At 39.5% G+C, this 20388-nt stretch overlaps 1 pseudogene; it reads left to right on the top strand.

The window, feature by feature from the left end:
* The first annotated feature begins 3531 nt into the window (after positions 1–3531).
* On the top strand, positions 3532–4412 carry LOC141415723 (olfactory receptor 1165-like; annotated as a pseudogene).
* Positions 4413–20388: the final 15976 nt, after the last annotated feature.

The following is a 20388-nucleotide window of genomic DNA, read 5'->3' as shown; positions in this document are numbered from 1 at the left end:
CTAGTGGCAGTCAAAACAGTTAAAAATAGCTATAAGTATAAAAACCTATAGGAAAAGTAACCATAAGACTCTGTCATTTTTCAAAATAAAAATTTGTATCTTTATCCTTTCTGCGGTACCTAGCATGGCCCCTTCTGATGCTCCTATCATTGTTAATATTTGGGTCATTCCTTCCAAGCCAGATTTATCTCTTACAGAATAAAAGCCTTTAAGTCTCAAATCACTTGACAACAGAGCTATTCATCTGTATAGATGAAGGAGATCTCAATGAGCAACCTAGATCTCCATGACTTTGCAGGACAATCAGACACCTGGCTCCGAAATAATTAACCATGCTTGGCTCAGGAGCTGCCCTCACCTGGCTGTGTATCACCCATGCCTTTCCCCACTCATTGATTACTAGGTTGGAATCACCTGGTTCTCCACTTCCCATCGCTTTCTGTATGTTTCAAAAGCACCTGAAGAGCAGAACAGAAGCACACTCTCTTGGCTTCCAGCTTCCACCTGGGACCTACCATGCTCTCCTTTGTATTTCCCTTCCCTAAATTTAATAAACTGCATTTACACCCACATGTCCTGCCATGGATTTTTCCACAAAGGAAAAAAGAATTTGGAAGTCTTCTGATCACACACTGTACCAATGCCATCAACAATTGTGCTTTAAATTGAGGAAATAATTACTGTTACAGTGGGAAAAGATATTTCATTGAAGGTATTGTATAAATAAATGCAAGGAATAACAATAGAGTACACATATGTATTAAATCACAAATTAACAAATATGGGTATTGAGACATAAGTGCTCATGTAGGAGGCACTCAAACTGCTTTGGCTGAAAAGCACTGAAACCTTCCTGGTCCCACAAATAAGCTAATAACAGGAGAAAACTATGTCACATGTCCTACATTTTGTATCTGTCTTTGCTCTAAGCCATCCTCTTTGCAGTCACTTTTAAATCACCTTGAATTTCAGGAAAGACATTTGATAACATCTCCATGACAAGGGACAGAAAGACATTCCTTTGCATTCACTACCTGCCGGGTTCCAGATAACATCTCTGGAGTCTTTCCCAGAACAAGGACTGAGATAATGACCAGACCACACATGCGGGTCAACTGTTTAGCTATGATAACTTTTTTCACCTACCCCCCAGTTATTTTTGTCCATTTAAGACGATAGCTTACGTCTATACCCCAGAACATGGCTGAAGATGAGCTGAGTGCTTACTCTGCCTCCTCCCATGGCATGTCCTGAACTGTGTAATAAATCTCCTTTCTCTGCCTTCAGCATGCCTCTTTATTTGGCATTTAGGGGCTGGTGGCTGGACCCGGTACATGGATCTCAGGTGTTTGCTTTGGGTCCAAAACTCTAATATTAGTACAAAAATAATTGAAAAAAAAAACAGAAAGAAAAGAAAAGGGATTTGGGGGGAGCCAGAGGAGACAGTGAAAAAAAAAAAAAAGAGGACAAAATAATGTGCTGATTGTGACACTGAAAGAAATTTGGATGTGTGATCTAAGGAATTGTTAGAATGAAACCAAGGGAGAACATTACTATTAGGGTGAAATAAGAGAGTTATGTTAGGACAGGAGTCCCCCCCACCTTGTAGGTAACTTACTAGAAACTCCCCATCCAGCCCTAAAGAATAACAAACATTCACTTTTAATCTTTACTAGAAATTCCACACCCACACTAAAATCATTATCTTGGGACAGTTAGAGAACCCATTGTGGATTTTCTACCCAGGGACCTTCTCCCATTAGCCTCCTACCCAATAAATTGTGTTGTCTCTTCACCTATCTATCTCTCCATGCCTATGTCAGTCTAATTATTACTTTTACTGTATCTCTGCCAAAATGTTTCTAGTCCTTGTTCCCTATTGAGCCAGTCATGATTTCTGAATTAATAATTGGTGCTTATACTAGATCTTTGCCCATATTATAAACTCTAAAAAAATTAATAAAAGAAATATTAGAGAATAAAAATAAACTGTTTTGTGACCATTATAATGTAGAATAAAGTTCCACAAGCTCTAAAATTATCTACTTGAAATATCACAGGTTGCAGCTAATATCAGTAATTATATTAATGAATATTTAATATGGATAGGGTCACTATATTTGTGGAGATAAGGAGCTGAGGTGCGGAGCTTAACAACTTTTCAGAATTGCTTGTTAATAGATGACTGGGGCAAAATATCAACTCGTGTTGACCTGATCCACGGTCAAGATCATTCCAAAGTATCTTATGCATCCTCTAGAAAACATAGTAAATGACCTATAACAAAGCCTAACTACTTAGCAAAGTTATTTTCACTATATTAGGTTTATTTGTCTGATAGAAGGAGATTAACACTTGAGTGAGCCAATTAAATGAAGAAAGGGGAAGGGGACATATCCAAGACATAATAGTGCTTCAAATGCAATAGGAATAAATGTAAAACCTTAAAATCTTACAAAAGTAAAATGGCATTTTTTTGAAAATGCAATTCATATATACTAGAATTCCCAACTGTAGGCAATTCTGGCTTAGATATGACAGTGAACTGAACATTACTTATTTCTCATACAGATTACAGGTGAGTTTATGTGAGGAAGAATATATTTGGTTCTGAAACCACATTTTAGTTCAAATAGGCCAGTGTACACAACAGACATTAAGAGTTTAAAGTCAGTCCAAATGAACTAGCAATCTTTTTATAGATTTGTTAGAAACCAGTAGGTAGTCTAGGTATTCTAACACTGTAAAAGATCAGAGGAATAAGTATTTTGTTCTTGGAAAAAAAATACTGGATGAATTATCATGTAAAGTGACAGGACCTTTTCTATGCAACCATAATGAATAGAATCCATACCAGATAGATCTCTAAAAACATGAGGTTTATTATGAAACAAAAAGGTGAAATACCAATATGGAGGATTCAGTAAGACACTGAAGAACCATAAAGATTAGTCTAGATCTAAAGACTAAAAGCCAATTACTAAACCTTCCCAAACAAGATGAAAACTCTTTAAAAATTAAAGAAAATCCCTGACATTAACCTTAGAAGGGAATTGAGATTCTAGAGCCCTTACATGTGGTTGTATGGCAAAAGCATTATTGAGAAACTTCAAGATGACTGAAAGTTTTAGATGTCTAACTAAAGAATTCTATGCAGATTTGATTATAGCATATTTTAAAATAGTAACATTAAAATAATCTTACAAAATCAGGAATGACTTCACAGTATTGATTTAACTGGAGAAATGCACTACTATATTTTTCTCCTGATTTCAGAAATGCCTGGGTGGGAAGAAACTGTTAAGATAAAGGATGTCAGGCTCTTTTGAATCATCTGTCATGGTATGCCCTGCCATGTATTAAGATATGTTCCTTTCTCTCTCTCTGTCTCTCTCTTTTTCTTAACACCTATTTTTCTTCTTTAGTCAACCTCCAAGGAGGAATACTCTAATTTCACCCAACAAGAAGGAACCAAAAGAACAAGAGAAATCAAAGTATAGGATTCACTTTTGTTCTTTTCAGATTCTGAGAATGCTCACACCTACAGGTGTGCCTCAATTATTGGTGTTCTTGATCATTTATCATGTTTTTGTATTGGAAAACCTATATATGATTTTGATTATAAAGGTTGACACCAAATTTCACACTTCCATGTACTTCTTCCCCAGTCATTTATCCTTTGTTGACTTTTGATATACATCTGTAATTGCACCAAAATTGCTAGACCTGTGCTAGTGGAAGACAGGTCTATGTCCTTCAAAGGATGCAGTACCCAATTTTTTTTATGGCTTCATATGTATGATTACACAAATGTTTATGTTAGCAGTTATGGCCTATGACAGATTTCTAGCTGTGTGTAACCCCCTTTTCTACACAGTTGCTATGTCTATTAAGCTCTGTGATCTCCCAGAAGTTATCTGTGGGGTGGGCTCTCTTCCTTGAAGCTCACATATTTTATTTTGGTACTATATTACTGTGGTTCTGGCATCAATATTCACTTTTGCTGTGAGTCCTCTGCCATCCTTTCTGCAGCCTGCTCTCATACCTTTTCCAGTCAGCTGGCCTGTTTAATCATATATACATTGAGTGAGACTTGTAGCCGTTTCATCATCACTGCCTCCTATACTGTAATATTTGTCACTGTCATCAGGATCCCTTCTAGGGGCGTGCTCCAAAAAGCTTTATCCACCTGTGCTTCCCACCTGATTGACATCTGCTTCTGCATGAGGTCATCCTTCTCCTCAACTGTTTGCTTACATCTAAAAGTTCATTGCTCCTGACCAAAGTAGAGACTGTGTTTTACAGCATGGTGGTCCCAACACTAAGTCTTCTTATCTACAGCCTAAGAAACAAGGACAAAGGAGAGCATCAGAAGGTTAATCCACATGAAGTTGCTTTCTCACTTATTTTAGACATATATACACACACTCAAACACACACACATACATATATACACAAACACATACTTCACTCTCAATTTGTGATAATGTGCTTTACACATTGTTTTAATGATTTTTATGTTTGTTATCAAAAAAATTATTCATAGAATTAGTGAGATAATGTAGATACATATACGATTATTAAATCATATTATGCCTTTAAAATAACTTGTGAGTAAAAGGCAAAAAAAGGAAAGAAGATCTGTTCATGTCCCAGCTTCACTTGTGAAGAACCCCATTGCAGGACATGTCATAACTTTCCCTTTTAGGTATATTCTCCATGTATAGATTCCAAGAGAATACATTTTAATTTTCCCCGTGTCTGAAATTCATACATAAGTACTGAACCTTATAGTTTTTGTTTTATTATTTCTGAGTTTCTTTTCAGGATTTTGTTCCAACAAGATTTATGTTATCTATAAAAAATGGTTTTATATTGGTCTTGAGGGTTCCATCAAAGGAATATAGCACAACATGCATGCAGATAGTAGTTACAGTACTAATTCCGTCTTGCACGACTGCCTTTTGGAAATGTGGCTATGTACATTTGTGTAGATGTCTTCTGTTGATACCTGTTTCAACATAGCAGTTCAAACATTAAATGTACTTAGAGAAATATGATGTTTTTGCTAGTTTGTGATAAAGATAGCTATACAGGGAGATTCCTTGTGTTGTTTCCATGCATATATATATATTACAATCTCAACTGGTTCATCTCTACCAGTTCTCTTCACTCTCCCCTAGACTGCTTCCCATAGTGGCCTTGGCCAGTTTAAGATTTCTATATTCATTCCTGTAGAGTGAGCACATCAAACACATTCAAGTTTTTAGTTTCCTTCCCTTGCCCTATCCCTCTTAAGTGACCCATGTCGCATAATACCGCTGCATTTGTTGTAGGTCTATAATCTGCATATGAGGGAGAACATGCAGCTTTTGGCCTTCCGAGCGTGACTAATGTGACTTAAAATAATGTTCTTCAGTTCCATCCATTTACCTGTGAATGATAAAATTTCATTCTTCTTCATAGCTGACTAAAATTCCATTGTGTATAAGTACCACATTTTCTTACTCAATTTGTCAGTACTGGGGCATCTTTGCTTTGATGCATGGCAAAATTTTTCTTTAGTGCATGTTGGTGATTATACAAATGCTTATGTTAACAGTGATGGATTATGATTGGTTTGTGGTCATTTGCAACCCTCTGTTCTATACAGCTGCTAGGTTTTATAAGCTCTGTGCTCTTCTGGTAGCTGGAATCTACAAATGGGATAGAATGTGTTCCTCAACACTCACATATTTTCTTGGTCAACACTCACTTTTGCTATGAGCACTCTGACATATTCTCTGTAATCTGCTCTGATACCACTTTCTATCATCTGGCATGCTTAATCATTTCCATATTCAATGAATTTTGTAGCCCCCTGATGATCCTTACTTCTTATCTCTTCATAGTTGTCCCTGTCATCAAGATGTCCTTTAAGGGAGCACTCTAAAAATCCCTCTCATCTTTATCCCCTACCTGGTCAACATCTGCATCTTCCATAGGGTCATTTTTCTACTTTAATAGGTGCTCAAATCTATAAGCTCTTTGCTGCTTGTCAAAGTAGCCACTATGCACTGTTTTACAGCACTGTTATCCCCATGTTACATCCCCACCTATAGTGTAAGAAATAATGATATTGGGGAGACCACCAGAAAGTTAACCTCCATAAGTTTTTTCTCATTCAATATAATCATTCACAGCCACACTAACAAAATTCATTTTTTAAAATCTATAATCTGTACATGTCCTTGACTTGTGACTAATAGATATTTCTCCAAATAATTAGTCAAAATTTATTAAGATTAGTTGCACATCATTCTCTGGTAAATGGATGGAATTGGAGAACATCATTCTGAGTGAGGTTAGCCTGGCCCAAAAGACCAAAAATCATATGTTCTCCCTCATATGTGGACATTAGATCAAGGGCAAACACAACAAGGGGATTGGACTTTGAGCACATGATAAAAGCGAGAGCACACAAGGGAGGGATGAGAATAGGTAAGACACCTAAAAAATTAGCTAGCATTTGTTGCCCTTAATGCAGAGAAACTAAAGCAGATACCTTAAAAGCAACTGAGGCCAATAGGAAAAGGGGACCAGGAACTAGAAAAAAGGTTAGATCAAAAAGAATTAGCCTAGAAGGTAACACACAGGAAACTAATGTGAGTCAACTCCCAGTACAGCTATCCTTACCTCAACCAGCAAAAACCCTTGTTCCTTCCTATTATTGCTTATACTCTCTCTTCAACAAAATTAGAGATAAGAGCAAAATAGTTTCTGCTGGGCATTGAGGGGGTGGGGGGTAGAGGGAGGGGCAGAGTGGGTGGTAAGGGAGGGGGTGGGGCAGGGGGGAGAAATGACCCAAGCCTTGTATGCACATATGAATAATAAAACAATAAAAAAATGATTAGTTGCACAATTTATATATATCTGCTTTTATTAAATGTCCATCTGTAAATAACATGGAAAAAGGGAAAGAAAATTTTCTTATGTTTCTCCCAGAATGTAGTAGATTAAGTAATAATATTAATTTTGATATGATCTGAAGAATTATATATTCTAATGAACTACCTGACTTCATCATTTTCATTAGCACATAAAGAGATGCTCACTCAAAAACACTGAATACCTAAAAAGACCATCGTTTTACATCGTTTAATTCTACATAGACTAGTTTGCTGTTGAAAAATGTACACAGCAAATAAGAAACATACAAGAATATATCTGTCCTTTAAAGTATGGAATCTGATATAATTTATTAATTACATTTTCTCTCTGTTTTATAACAATAATATGTTACATTTGTAAGTGAAATTCATTTGTATTTTACTTAGGTTAACATGAACTACAAAACTGATTTTCTTCACTAAAAATAAGAGTAATATTTTCTGCATCATTTCTAAATAACCACAAGGCATTTATTTTTGTACATTTGCTTAGAAATCAAGATAAGGGAGGAAATATGACCAGGAAAAAAAATAGAAAAAAATCAGACAAGTCAGTCATTTGCACAGACGGTCTCTGGTTCTGTCTTTGCCATGAAGCAAAATGTTTAACATTTACTTGCTGAAAAGGTTACAAAAAGTTAGGTTCAATAAAGGAATACAAAGGACATGCAAATAAGGAGCAACATGCCATGCTCTTCCACTCAAACTTGAGCTGTAACTTGAGAATGTTAGATTCATTTCTTTTTGCAGAAATAATAGAGATAGACGTGAATTGTCTTATCCAGTTTATTCTAAGATCATATAATACAACAAGATGGACATTGATACAAAGAATTTATTTTGCCATTAGTTATTATACATTAAAAAGAATCACTCATAAACTCCAGTGGTATAATCAATGAATTGACCCTGGTGAACCAGTTGTGCTGCTCAGGCTCGGAGACTAGGCTAACTTGGTTAGCTGATCTTCTATCTAGGCCTGCGTGTCTCTCATTTTGGTGAATCATTGCCTTCTGAGTCAGAGCAAATCACTTGGTTGAGCCCCAAATCAAGAGAAAAGAAATTATCTTCCTCTTGTAGAATTACAGTCACAAGTCAACTGTTATTGGTGCAGAAAGAAGTGAAATATAAATCTTAAAATCTGTACAATACTGATGAAAACAATCATATATATGTGTATATATATATATATATATGAATATATACACCTTCCATAACCATCAATTTTAATTGTCTTGCAGTAATTACAATTAATATGATCATTTTTTTGTTGCTTGCAAGACCATGGGTTTAATTACCAGCACACATAATAAAAGGAAAAGAAATATTTTGGCAGGCAATGAAGACGAAGTTTCCTTATTATTTTCTTTTTAGCTCAGGGTTCTTCAGGCTTGGTGTCCCCAGAGTCAAGCAATTGCATACAAAACAAACAACATGATCATAGAACATAGTTTCAATGTATGACTAGTCCTCAAGAGGTCTCTCCTCCTTCTGAATTTTTCACAGTAGATAAAGATGCCATTTGTTGGTTCTTTTACTGAGTTCTATTTTCAAAGTTCACTGCTTTTAAAGGAGTGGGAAAATTTATACGAACGTTTTAATTTTGTGGTTGACTGTACACCATATTATTAGTATAAGCAAGGAAGCCATCAATTAAAAACCTGTACATCATAAAATTTGACCACTTTTGACTTGCTTCACTGATGGATAGCTTTTCATTTTTATATGGAGTATCCTAAAATTCAGAAAACTTTTGTGAGCAAAAATCCTGTGAACATGGTAGACTCACAGATACAGAGTTGAGATAATAGTGCATATACAAGGTGGTAAACTGTACTTTCCCTGCTCTTGCAATCATTTTACTAAACTTGAAATTATGTCCTTAAATATTATGCTGCATATAAAAAAGGCTCGAAATGAAAAGTTAAATGTAGTTTTATCCTCATAAAATGTAATGAATTTAGGAAAGATGTATAACACACGCTTAAATATACACATAAGAGAGCAAAATATGACAGTTTTGTAAAGCTATTGTGATAATACAGAAGCAAGAAAAATTAGTGATCTGTGTGTACTCAAAAAATTTTTTTTCAAAGAGCTATGTTAGTAATTTAACACAGCAATAGGATATGGCTCAAAATAATAAAGGAAGAATGGATGTATTAAAAAGAATCAGAAAAAAATAAGAAAAGTGACTGGAGGCATGGCTCATGCAGTACAGTGCCTGCTTTGCAACTGTGAAGTCCTTAGTTCAAATCCCAGTATCACTAAATGAAAAACAAAAACAAAAACCTCATGAGCACCAATATATTGAGGGTAGAGTCAGATTTGAATACTGGCTGTTAACTTAGTGTGCTAAAGTCTTAGAAGAAAAAACGCTGACCTTATTCACTGGCTATGGGCCTCATGGTAGAGTTATCTAGTTAGTGGCATATTTCAGATAAATGAAGAAATAAATGAGTGTACTCATAGGATAAAACCTTTTAATACTAATATAAATTACCCATTATATTTAGTAACAAATAATTTATTACTTGATGTAAATATTGTAGGAACCCATGTAAAATAGTTTCAATTTTATGCATTTGTAAGTGTTCAAAAACACTTATTGTATTCAAGAATAAAGTAGAAATGGATAAAATAGCTTCATGGACTGTAAATGATAGTAAGTGACAGTAGAAATGAAGAAGAAGCATTTTGAAATTTCTCTGTTTTAAACTTTCCTAATTTGCTTTACCGTTTTTAATACCCTGAGATTATGAAAATATAAGTAGAAAGCACTAGACACTGATAGAAAAACAATGGGAAAATGAAGATTACTAATCACTGGAAATAGATCAGAATGACAGAAAAAATTAAAACTGAGTTTTAAATAAAAAATTAAAAACACCAGAATGTAAAGTCCAGGGACATTTTTTTCCTAATATAATGAGCAGAGATTATTCATAGAATCCCAGTAATGTTCCAGGTGCTTAGATTAGCTCCAATCAACACCATGGCCATTTTCACAAAATCACCATTGTAACATTATTTTTTGCAGTTAATTGTCTGGGGGCAACTTTATTACTATGTGTTTCATTTGAAAACCACAAAGTATACAATGCAATCAAAATGATAAGGAAGCAACAGGCTGAAGTCTCCCGAATCCTTCGACACTGCTATGGCTCCCTGTACTTATTGCACTAAATTTATATGATAAAAAGCAACATAGGTATTCTTCTAGAATTAAAATAAAATAATGTTTAATTGTGGTTTAACAGACTGGCCAAATCACAGTTTAATGTCATAGTTAATGTACAATCCCAAATTCTGTGCTAAAAAATTAGCCATGTCACAGGAGTTTGTGGGTTTAGCAATAATCTATGGACAAAGTTGGCATAGTAGTGAATTCAGATAACAAGCTCCAATGATAGTCACAAGTTCTAAGTTGTTAGATATGGAGCAAGTGACAGCACCTTCCTGACCTCATCCACTGTATTCTGCACAGATATCCTTGGACTAGAGGGTCCAGTTATCTTAGGATCGCCATGTGTTCAGGAAGGTTCATGTTGTATTAACAATGGTGAGGAGACCTTCTGAATATTTTTCAATCAGAGTGATAAGTAAATGAAAAAGCAAACCAGTAAGGTGAGGAAATGAGTACAAATATCACCCATGCAAAAGCAAGAAAAATATCAGGAAATAGTTTATACAATATGTTGTGATAGAGAATAAATAGACAGTATTTTTCATTTGAATTCCAGAGATAGAAATATATCCATTGCAAAATAAAAATCAGAAAACAACCTACGACAATTGTTTAAATATAAAATTGACCCGCTGATTAGCAGGATGGTTTCTTTCAATGACTAGGTTAATAGAGGGGTGATTAGATGTGATACAGGAGATTTGGTGTAAGATAAGTACTGTTTAAATATTGCTAATGAAGACTGGGCACAGACATGTAAATGCAATCACAAACTTGCTTCTTTTGAAAGTGCCAAGTGTTTCAATCTTGGTTCCCTGTGTCTTCATAGTTGTCCCTATCATCAGATGCCTTCTAATGATGGGCTGCCCAAACAGTCTTGTCCACCTGTGCCTCCCAACTGACTGCCTTGAGCATCATTTTTGGGGTTATCCTCCTCTATTGTGTGCCCAATTCCAAAAGTTCATGGCTCCTGGTCAAAGTAGCAACTATGCTTTATATTGTCATGATCCCCATATTGAATCCCCTCATTAACAGCTTTAGGAACAAAGATGTGAGGAAACAGTCTGAAGGCTCATTAACTCCAATCTGCATCCTCACTCAAAGTAATTCACATAAATAGCCATATCCAATTTTTCAAGTACATAATTGGTTATATTTAGCTTAAGCCAATACATGTTTTAAGTCAGTTTATTGTTGACTATGCAATGGTTTTTACTGTTCAGAATTGCTCTTTTCTCTAAATTTAGACAAATGAAAAGCTCTTTCATCCATTTTATGCGAATATTTTAATTTTTTAAATTTTACTAAAAAAGCACATAAAATTTACACATATTAATAGAGTACTATGTACCATTAGATATGTGTATATATTGCATAATATGTACCAGTTGCATCATTACTGTGATAAAGTTGGTCTTTGTTAGTTAATGCAAAATAAACCTAATTACCTTTCTTTTAAACTTAATTTAAGTAATTATGTAGTAGGGAGGAGGGGACAGCATGGTAGGAAACTGAAACTTAAGAAGCTAGACATGAGAATGGTCACATAGCACATCACTTTAGGGGAGCAGTCTGGTTTCCATAAAATGATTGATCCTTCTCTGGGTTTCATCATCATTGTCTTCATTTCTGAGGTGGTTTCATTATGGAATTCTCTGTCCTGCCAGAGTCATTGTGGCTTGGGGTAAATTTCAGTCCCTTGTCATAAAGCTGTTATTGACCATTCCTGGAATCCAAACTAACTGCAGAGCAGAGTGACTTGGGAGGAGAAATATTTGAAGAAGCAAAATAAAGCAAAAAAGGGCACACAATGGAATTAGGCTAGTGACTGTTAACTCTCCTTCAAAGGGACTAGCAACCTCAGATAGCAGCACTTACATGTGTTGCTCCCAGTGTCTTTCACTCTTAGCTTTCCTGTCCTGGAGATAAAGGGAAAACGGGTATAATCCCAGCTTCCTTGGAACTCACTTTTGTTTCCTGCCAGGATTGCAAAAATCAGGGCAGGAATGAACAAGACAAGACAAGACACATAGTGAGAGGGCCAGCAGGCTGATGACCAACTGGCAAAATTTTATTTTTCTCAGCCAGTTTTATACAAAAGAGAAAGAGACTTAAACATCAAAAACACTCTGACCTAGTTACAACCTTTCTGTGTTTTCCACCCTGCACTCTTACTTGCAGTGTCCTTGACTAAGTATAAACTTCTTTTTAGTAAAGGCTTTTTAGTAAACGGAAGGCATTTAGCATTCCTTCCCACCTTTGTAGAGGCATGGTACACCTGCAGATTCCCATCTTGTCGAAATGCTTCTAAGCCATGGCGACTTTGTCAGACTGTAGCTTTTGGTTCCCAACAGTTTCCCCCTTTGAGCCAGTGTCAATGGCTCTTTGCTGTTGTTGGGTCTGGGGAATCAGAAGACATCACCCATGAAAGCACTGTGAGCCCCATATCCTGTAAAGGGACAGGAGGCTTCACAAGTCATGGCCTCCAGGGGATGCCTCAAAATGCCATGAGGCAGATAAACAGGAGGCATTCATGTACATGTTGCTGCAGATATATGTTAAAAGACCACTCTCCCCCACTCCTAACACTCATCCCCCCAAAAAAGAGCTAAATTAAAAAAAAAAAATTTTGTAAATGACAGGGAGCTACTGATTTTCTAGGCTCCCTGTCTGTTTCTAGGAGCAGCTTTTCCTTTCTTGCTAATAAATCCCACTTTGTGTGCTGACTTTGTCATCCCATGAGTCAATTCATTGCCTCACAATCAAATTCTTTGGCCTGTGAAGGGAAGAACTCTTGACCCCAGACTGCAATATTTCTGGTGATTGCACAAAAGGACACCTCCCCTGTACAAAGGTTAGTATGACTGAGTGCCAAACCAGTAGGATTTTGCTTAAGATGCGACCTTGAGCCTCTGGCACAGCACCCTGCTGTATACTCCTGCTGGGGGAAATCTCCTGCTGAGGACTAACCAAAAGTAGACTTTCCTATGCTACTCCCCATGGCTCTCTCTCTGTTTCTGTCTTCCTGAGGGACTTACCTGTAACAGTAACAGATCAACAACTCCTAACCAACTTTGGCCTCACATTGATTCCCGCTCTGGGGGGACTCTCTGTTCCCTTCCTGTCAGTCAAGACCAAGCCAGGGGTTGGTCTTATGCTACCTTGGAGGAGGCCTGTTTGATTTCCCACCTGACAATCTTCTTCTCCCACCTATCAATACCCCCTTCTGCCAGAGGCAGCAATCCAAGAGTAGAGATTTTGTGTGGCTGACAGTGTTCCAGTACCATCTAGTTGGAGTGACCTGAAAACACACATAATTGTTAATTTTCCAAGTTTGTGTCTCGTCTCTAGGCTCTGTTCCTCCTCCCTCACCTAGGATGTTATGTCACCCCTTCTGTTCTCATGAGAGGTGGCGAATTTCTTCCCAGATCTTTGGGAACAGACTCTTCCTGTCATTGCTTCTTAAGTCATCTCAGTCCTCCACTCCCTCCCCAATCCTGTTTTTATTGACCCCACATTTCCATGGGGAATATGCTCTCAGTCTTTTAATGACCTCTTTGACTTCCATTGCCCTTTACTCTACCACAATCTTTGGCCCAGGGGTCATAATCGTGTGATGATTAGGGAAGAGTCTGGGGAATTTGGTATTGTCACAGTGGCCTGGCCTTTGCTCTGGGCTTGTCTGAGAGAATGCTCCTGGGAGGAAGCAGGTACCCCTTCCACCCTTTTAAGTATAACGTTCCCTTTTGAGGCCCTCCTGGATTATACCTCCCCAAAGAAAAGAAGACATGTTATGAACCCTCTCCCTTCATGTACAGAGCCTTTGTGGTGGTTATCAGTCCATTTACTCATAGGGTCCTATTTGAATTGGCTTGCTCTTTTGGTGGAAGCTTCTCAAATGCTTGGGATATAAGGTAAGGAGACAAGGAATCTCATCAGTTGGTGGCTTCAGTACAGTGCTGGAATCCAAGTCAGTTTTATTTCCTTTGGTCCTAGCCGTGGGTGGCAGAAGGCAGTCACAACACGACAGGGATGCCCACTATCATTCAGTCAGCCGCCATTGGGACACCAATAAAGGGGGTATTCTGAATGTGAGTTTTTTGGCCTTGTAGATGGGACCTGCTCTTTCCAGTTTTCCACCCTTGGTACCTAAAAGATTCCCACTGGCTTGCCTATTGAAATACTGCAAGGAACTAGACCCAAAAAACATTAAGAAGAAGATCTTCACCTTTCTCTGACCAAGGCATGGCCCAAATATCCTTTGGGAGATGAAGAGAGTTGGTCCCCTGAGGGCTGTATACATTATAATACTGTCCTACAATTAGGTCTTTTCTCTAAGAGGGAGGAAAAATGGACCAAAATTCCCTATGCCCAGCTTTTCTTTTCCCTCAAGACCATCCAGAGTAGCTCAATAAGTGCCACTTGGACACCTAGATCATGGGTATGGTCTACAACCTCCAACCCCCTAAGGAAACTCAGGGCCAAAAGCCTTTGCAAACAACCCAAAGCCAAATATGAGAGATCAAAAGATCCACTCCAATTAACAGCCACAGCCTCTCCCTTGCTGCCTAGCCACCCTATGCCTCCACATGGGTCATATCCCTTACAACAGGGAGTGGCAGGGAGAGGTAGGATCTATGTTTCATTCCAACTGTCAGAACTAAAAGAGATGAAAATGAACCTGGGCAACTATACAGATAATCTAGACCTTTATCATCATAATCCAAACCTGTTAATTGGCCTAGAAGGACGTCATGCTCTTACTGGACCAAACCCTTACCTCCCTTGAAAAGCAGCGAGTTTCGGTCCAGGCCACCCAAATGGGAGATGATTTCCACCTCCTCTGAGCCCCTATCACTCCACCCTATGGAATGAGGGAATAGAGATGCCCCAGATACCAACCTGGGCACAAGCAGTTCCCCAAGCACACTCCTGCTCGGACACAAATGATCTGGGGGACAAATGGAAGAGGCATAACTTTATCTACCTAGTAGTGGTGGGACTAAAAAGGGCCAAGGTCAAGCCACTAAACTATTCCCAGGTGACTACTGTACAAAAGGGCCTTGATGAATCTCCTTGTGCCTTTTTACGGTATTTTAAGGATGCAATTCAAAGACATACCACTGTGGACCCAGAGCCACAGATGGGGGAAGTTCTCCTCAAGGACAAATTTGAACTCAATTGGCACCTGACATCCATAGAAAACTTCAAAGAGTGGTAGCCAAAGGAGAAAGATCTTTGGACTAATTGGTGCAGCTTGCCACCTCTGTGTATTACAACCTGGACCTAACTAAAAGAGAGATAAGGATAAAAAAACACAAGGACATTATCACTGTGCTCAAGGAGCTCCCCACCTGATGGATCCCCACTCCCAGGACATGGTACCAATGCAGACAGGAAGGACACTTATGTAGAGAGTGTCAAAGAGGGGTGCAGCCCAGGAGAGAGCCCCAGCCCCCTCTGGAACAATGCCCCATATGTAAGGGCAACCTTTGGATGTCTAAATCCCCCTGTCTCTGGACAGAAGGTGGGATGTCACCTCTCTTGGATTGGTGGGTTCTGGGGTCTCCTGTCCAGGCTCCACTCCTTGATATCAAAATAGAAGAGGTTTAGGTTGCAATCATTGTTGAGAAGTGAAAGGTCATTTTCCTCCTTGACCATGGAGCCCACTGCTCTGTCCTCTTTTTTTTTCCAGGGCCCAGGTCCAAAGATAAAATAGTATTCAGGGCATATCTGGGAAGTCTCTTGAGCATTATTTCACCTGGTCACTGGCCTGCTTCTTGGGGAAACTCTACTTCTGTCACTCTTTACTTGTGGTCCCTGACACTCCAACACCCCTCTTGAGGTGAGACATACTATTCCACCTTACGGTCCAAATTCTACTTTCCCCTGGGGAATACTTCTGTATCCCCCTTATTGAAAAACAAGTATATCCCACAGTTTGGAATGACAGTTCAACTGTCAGTATAATAAAAACTGCTCTTCCTGTACAAATAAAGCTGAAAGGCTCCCTTCAGTTCTCTCATCAAAAGCAATATCACCTAAAGCCTAAAGGACAACAGGGTATATTGGCCATTATTAACTTCCTAAAGCAACAGGGACTTTTAGTGGAATACTCAAGCCCCTATAGCACTACTATTTTTGCTGTACATAAGGGGCCAAATAAATGGAGGTTGGTTCAGGACCTCTTATCCATTAATGAGGCTGTCTTTCCCCTTCATCCAATTGTCCCCAACTGTTATACTTTATTGGCCCAAGTACCCTCAAAAGCTCAATACTACTCTATGTTAGATCTAAAGGATGCCTTCTTCTACATTCCTTTACATCCTGATAGCCAGACCTTGTTTTGTTGAAGACCCCTCCAATCCCTCACAACAGCTGACACTGATGGAGTTGCCTCAGGGCTTCAGAGACAGCCTCCATGCTTTTAGGAATGCCCTAACCAAAGACTTACTGGACTGGTAACACCCAGGGGTCACCCTTCTCCAGTATGTTGATGACCTACTCTTCTGTGGGTCCACTGAGCCTCTTGTTTCCAGAGCAACTGAATCCCTTCCAAACTTTTTGGCCTCTCAAAGCTACCAGATCTTGAGAAAAAAATCCCAACTATGCCTTCCTAGAGTTACCTAAGTTGGCATGGTTCTGGAGGAGCAAACCTTTTCCTTAAGTCCTGAATGGATTAAGCCAATTTTGGGGTGTCTCTTGCCCCAGACCTTGCAGCAGCTGTAAGCCTTTTTGAGGGTCACCGGGTTCTGTTGTATTTGGATTTGGGAATATGCAGACTTAGCCAGGCCCTTACATCAGCTTCTTAAAGAGGCTCAACAAAACTCTCAGTCCTATCTTGAATGGTACCAAGAGAGCAAAAAAGCTTTCCAAATTCTCAAACAGGCACTCCAAACAGCTCTGGCCCTGTGTTTGCCTACCAAGGACCATTTCCAGCTATATGTATATGAAAAGGGAAGTCTAGCCCTTGGGATACTCACTCAGCCCTGAGGGCCAACACCACAGCCAGTGGGAATCTGAGTAAGGAAATAGACAATGTGGCCAAGGGATGACCTGGATACTTAAGAGCCTTGGCAGTAGTCTGTCTCTTAATCCCAGAAGCCCCAAAACTAATTCTTGGCATACCTTTGACCATACATATTCCTCATAATTAGGGAGGACTCCTAATCTCAAAAGGGAAACTATGGCTGCCACATAACAGACTGCTCAAATACCAGGCCCAGCTCTTAGAATGTCCAGCTATAAGCTTCCATCATCTTTTCTCCCCATAGAGGAGGGCCCAGTTACACACTCATGTGAGGAAGTACTAGCCAAATGCTATTGGGTTAGGCCTGAACTCCTTGATCAACCACTTTGAGATCCAGACCTCACCCTCTTCACTGATGGGAGCTCATCAGTCCAAGAGGGGATTAGATGGGCAGAGACAGCTGGGGTGTGTATCACTCAGACCCTATGGGCTATGCCCCTGCCTCCTTCCACTAGTGCCCAATTGGCTGAATTGATAGTTCTCATCAAGTCATTACAACTATCTCAAGGGAAAAAGTGCCAATATTTATGCAAACTCTAAGTATGCCTTCCTGGTCCTCCATTCCCATGTGGCTCTTTGGAAAGAATGATTACTATGTACAATAGGATCTCCCATTCAGCACTCTCAAGCAATCCTAGACCTCCTAGAGTCAGTCCTACTCCCAAAGCTGGTGGCAGTAATTCATTGCCCTGGGCACCAATGACCTGGGGACAAAATAACAGAAGGAAACAATAGAGCTAACATGGCAACAAAAGAGGCTGACCAAAAACCTTATGTTCAAGTCCCCTTTCTAAGGGAAGGATCCCTTTTCTCCCATAATTGTTCTCAATACTTGCCACTGAACAACAACAGGCCTCTGAGCAGGGTTATCACCTTAACCATAGGGGATAGAGGATAACTCTTGAAGTCAGGCTATTTCTTCCACAAAGTAGCCAATGAAATGTCCTCAAAACCTTACACCAATCTTATCACTTAGGGATTCATAAGACACTCTCATTGGTGAGTCACTTATTTATAGGGATAAAACTCAAAGATTCCCTCCAAGATATTATCAGCGGATGTGAAATTTGCCAGTGTAACAATCCCTGCAACTCTGCCCTGCCTATCCCTGGGATCCAGAGACAAGGCACATATCCTGGGGAAGACTGGCAACTTGAGTTCACTCACCTGCCAGGAGACCCAACCTCTAGATTACTCCTACTCTTGGTAGATACATTTACTGGATAGGTAGAAGCATTCCCCTGTTCCTCTGAAAGGGCCCAGGAGGTAATTAAGTTCCTAATTAATGAGATAATCCCTAGATTTGGACTTCTCCAGACTCTCCAGAAGGACAATGGGCCATCCTTCTGAGCCAAAGTCACCCAGGAGATCTCTAAGGCTTTGGGAATCACACCTCCATTGTGCCTGGAGACCCCAATCCTCTGGTAAGGTGGAATGGGCCAATGGACTACTTAAGAGACATTTGTTTAAGTTGGCTTAAGAAACTCACTTCCCCTGGCCAAGGATGTTACCACTGGCCCAGACCTGAGTCAGATACCCCAAACTCATTGGGTCTGACACCATTTGAGGCACATTATATGGGAGTCCATTTCTTCAAAATGATCTCCTCCTGGACACTGAGACTACCAATTTGGTGCCCACACCACCAGGCTAGACAAATTCCAACAGATTTTTTTCTGAGCTGAGATAAGATAAGCCAAGGGGGGACTCTTCCCCACTGTTTTGTCCAGGTGACATGGTCTTAGTAAAACTTCCTCATGCTTCTCATGGCCTCTCTGAAGTTCCCTTGGAGGGGTCGTACCTGGTCCTGCTATTTACTCTCACAGGAATTAAGGTTGCTGGACTGGATTCCTGGATTTACATCTCCTGAGCCAAACATTGGACACTGGAGCCTGATGAGCTCACCCCAAAAGCTCACTCAGCTCTGCTAGCCTGCTCCTGTAAACCAGTGAAAGACCTCAAATACCTCTTCAAAAGAGCCGCATGAGATATATAACTTATACTCTCTCTCTCTCTCTCTCTCTCTCTCTCTCTCTCTCTCTCTCTGAGGATTGTTTAAATTATTGTTCCCCTTATCTTGAGTGTTTGTTTGTGGGTGACCTCTCCCTCTGAGTGGACATGGCTCCAGTGACTGGTCTTAAGAAGTGGATACCTTGTCCTGTTTGCCCTGTTTCTCATGCTCCACTTACTCTCATAATCTGTGCCTTACTAGTCCCTGTAACTAGGGATTCCTACCCCTCCCCCCACCATGCAGATGCAAAGTATATTGCCCCCTTACTTGGGGCAATCAACTTGATTTATGTGTCAAACAAGGACCTACTTTCTGCCTCCATGAGGGACAAACCTACATAATGGGGTCTCCTAGCAATTTGGTTCTGGCCCCTGTCCCTCTTAATCCACATATAATGACCCTTCCTTCTCTTCTAGTTAGAGCCATACCTCTTGATAACATGAGTCCAGCCCTTGTAGACCCACTACTGCCACAATATCCCTGAACCCCTGGCTATCCCCACAGGCCACAAAGATGTTACAAAAGAGGTAGAGTCCTTTCCTGTTATACCAATGGAAAAAATATTCAATTAAAAATTTAACAACTAATAGCTTTTGGGGTTATGCAGATCCTTTTTGCCCTATGGTAACTGGCCCTGTCTACTGGATAACTAACTAAGCAACCAGCTTGAAAGCCTTCTTCAACGCAATAGGATTTATGACTTAGACCTCCAGATATTCAGACTACTTAATTCTGCCTGTCATCTCCTAAACTATACAAATCGCTCTTTAGCTGAAAACTGTGGCTGTGCCTCTCCTTAGGTCTCTCACAGGTATTGGTGACTACCATGGACTTACTTGGGACTTTGCCAGATAAAATATTGGGCCTTCCCTTAAGAAGACCCAATATTGCCAAGGTAAAACTGACCCATCCAGCCCCCCAGTGCCTCCAAAGCCCACATGGGTTGAGTCCACTGGGAAAAATTCCTGAAGAGCTTTGTGTTAAGATAACACTGCCAGCTGATCTAACAGTTCATCCTTTTGTGGACCTCATTTTGTTTGTGGAACTGCAGCCTATGCTTCCCTGCTTCCCTACTGGAGGGGAATATGCACTCTAGCCCTTCCAGCTCCACAAATCAATATTATTCCTAACAACCAATCTGTCCCTATTTCTCTAACAGCCTACACTAGATCAAAGAGAGCCATTCAAATCATCCCCTACTAGTAGCCATGGAGATCACCACTGGAATAGG

Source organism: Castor canadensis, chromosome 1 (assembly GCF_047511655.1).
Source record: "Castor canadensis chromosome 1, mCasCan1.hap1v2, whole genome shotgun sequence".
NCBI classification, from domain to species: Eukaryota; Metazoa; Chordata; class Mammalia; order Rodentia; family Castoridae; genus Castor; species Castor canadensis.
The sequence above is the reverse complement of the archived record's forward strand: the minus strand, read 5'-3'. Positions and strand labels throughout refer to the sequence as shown.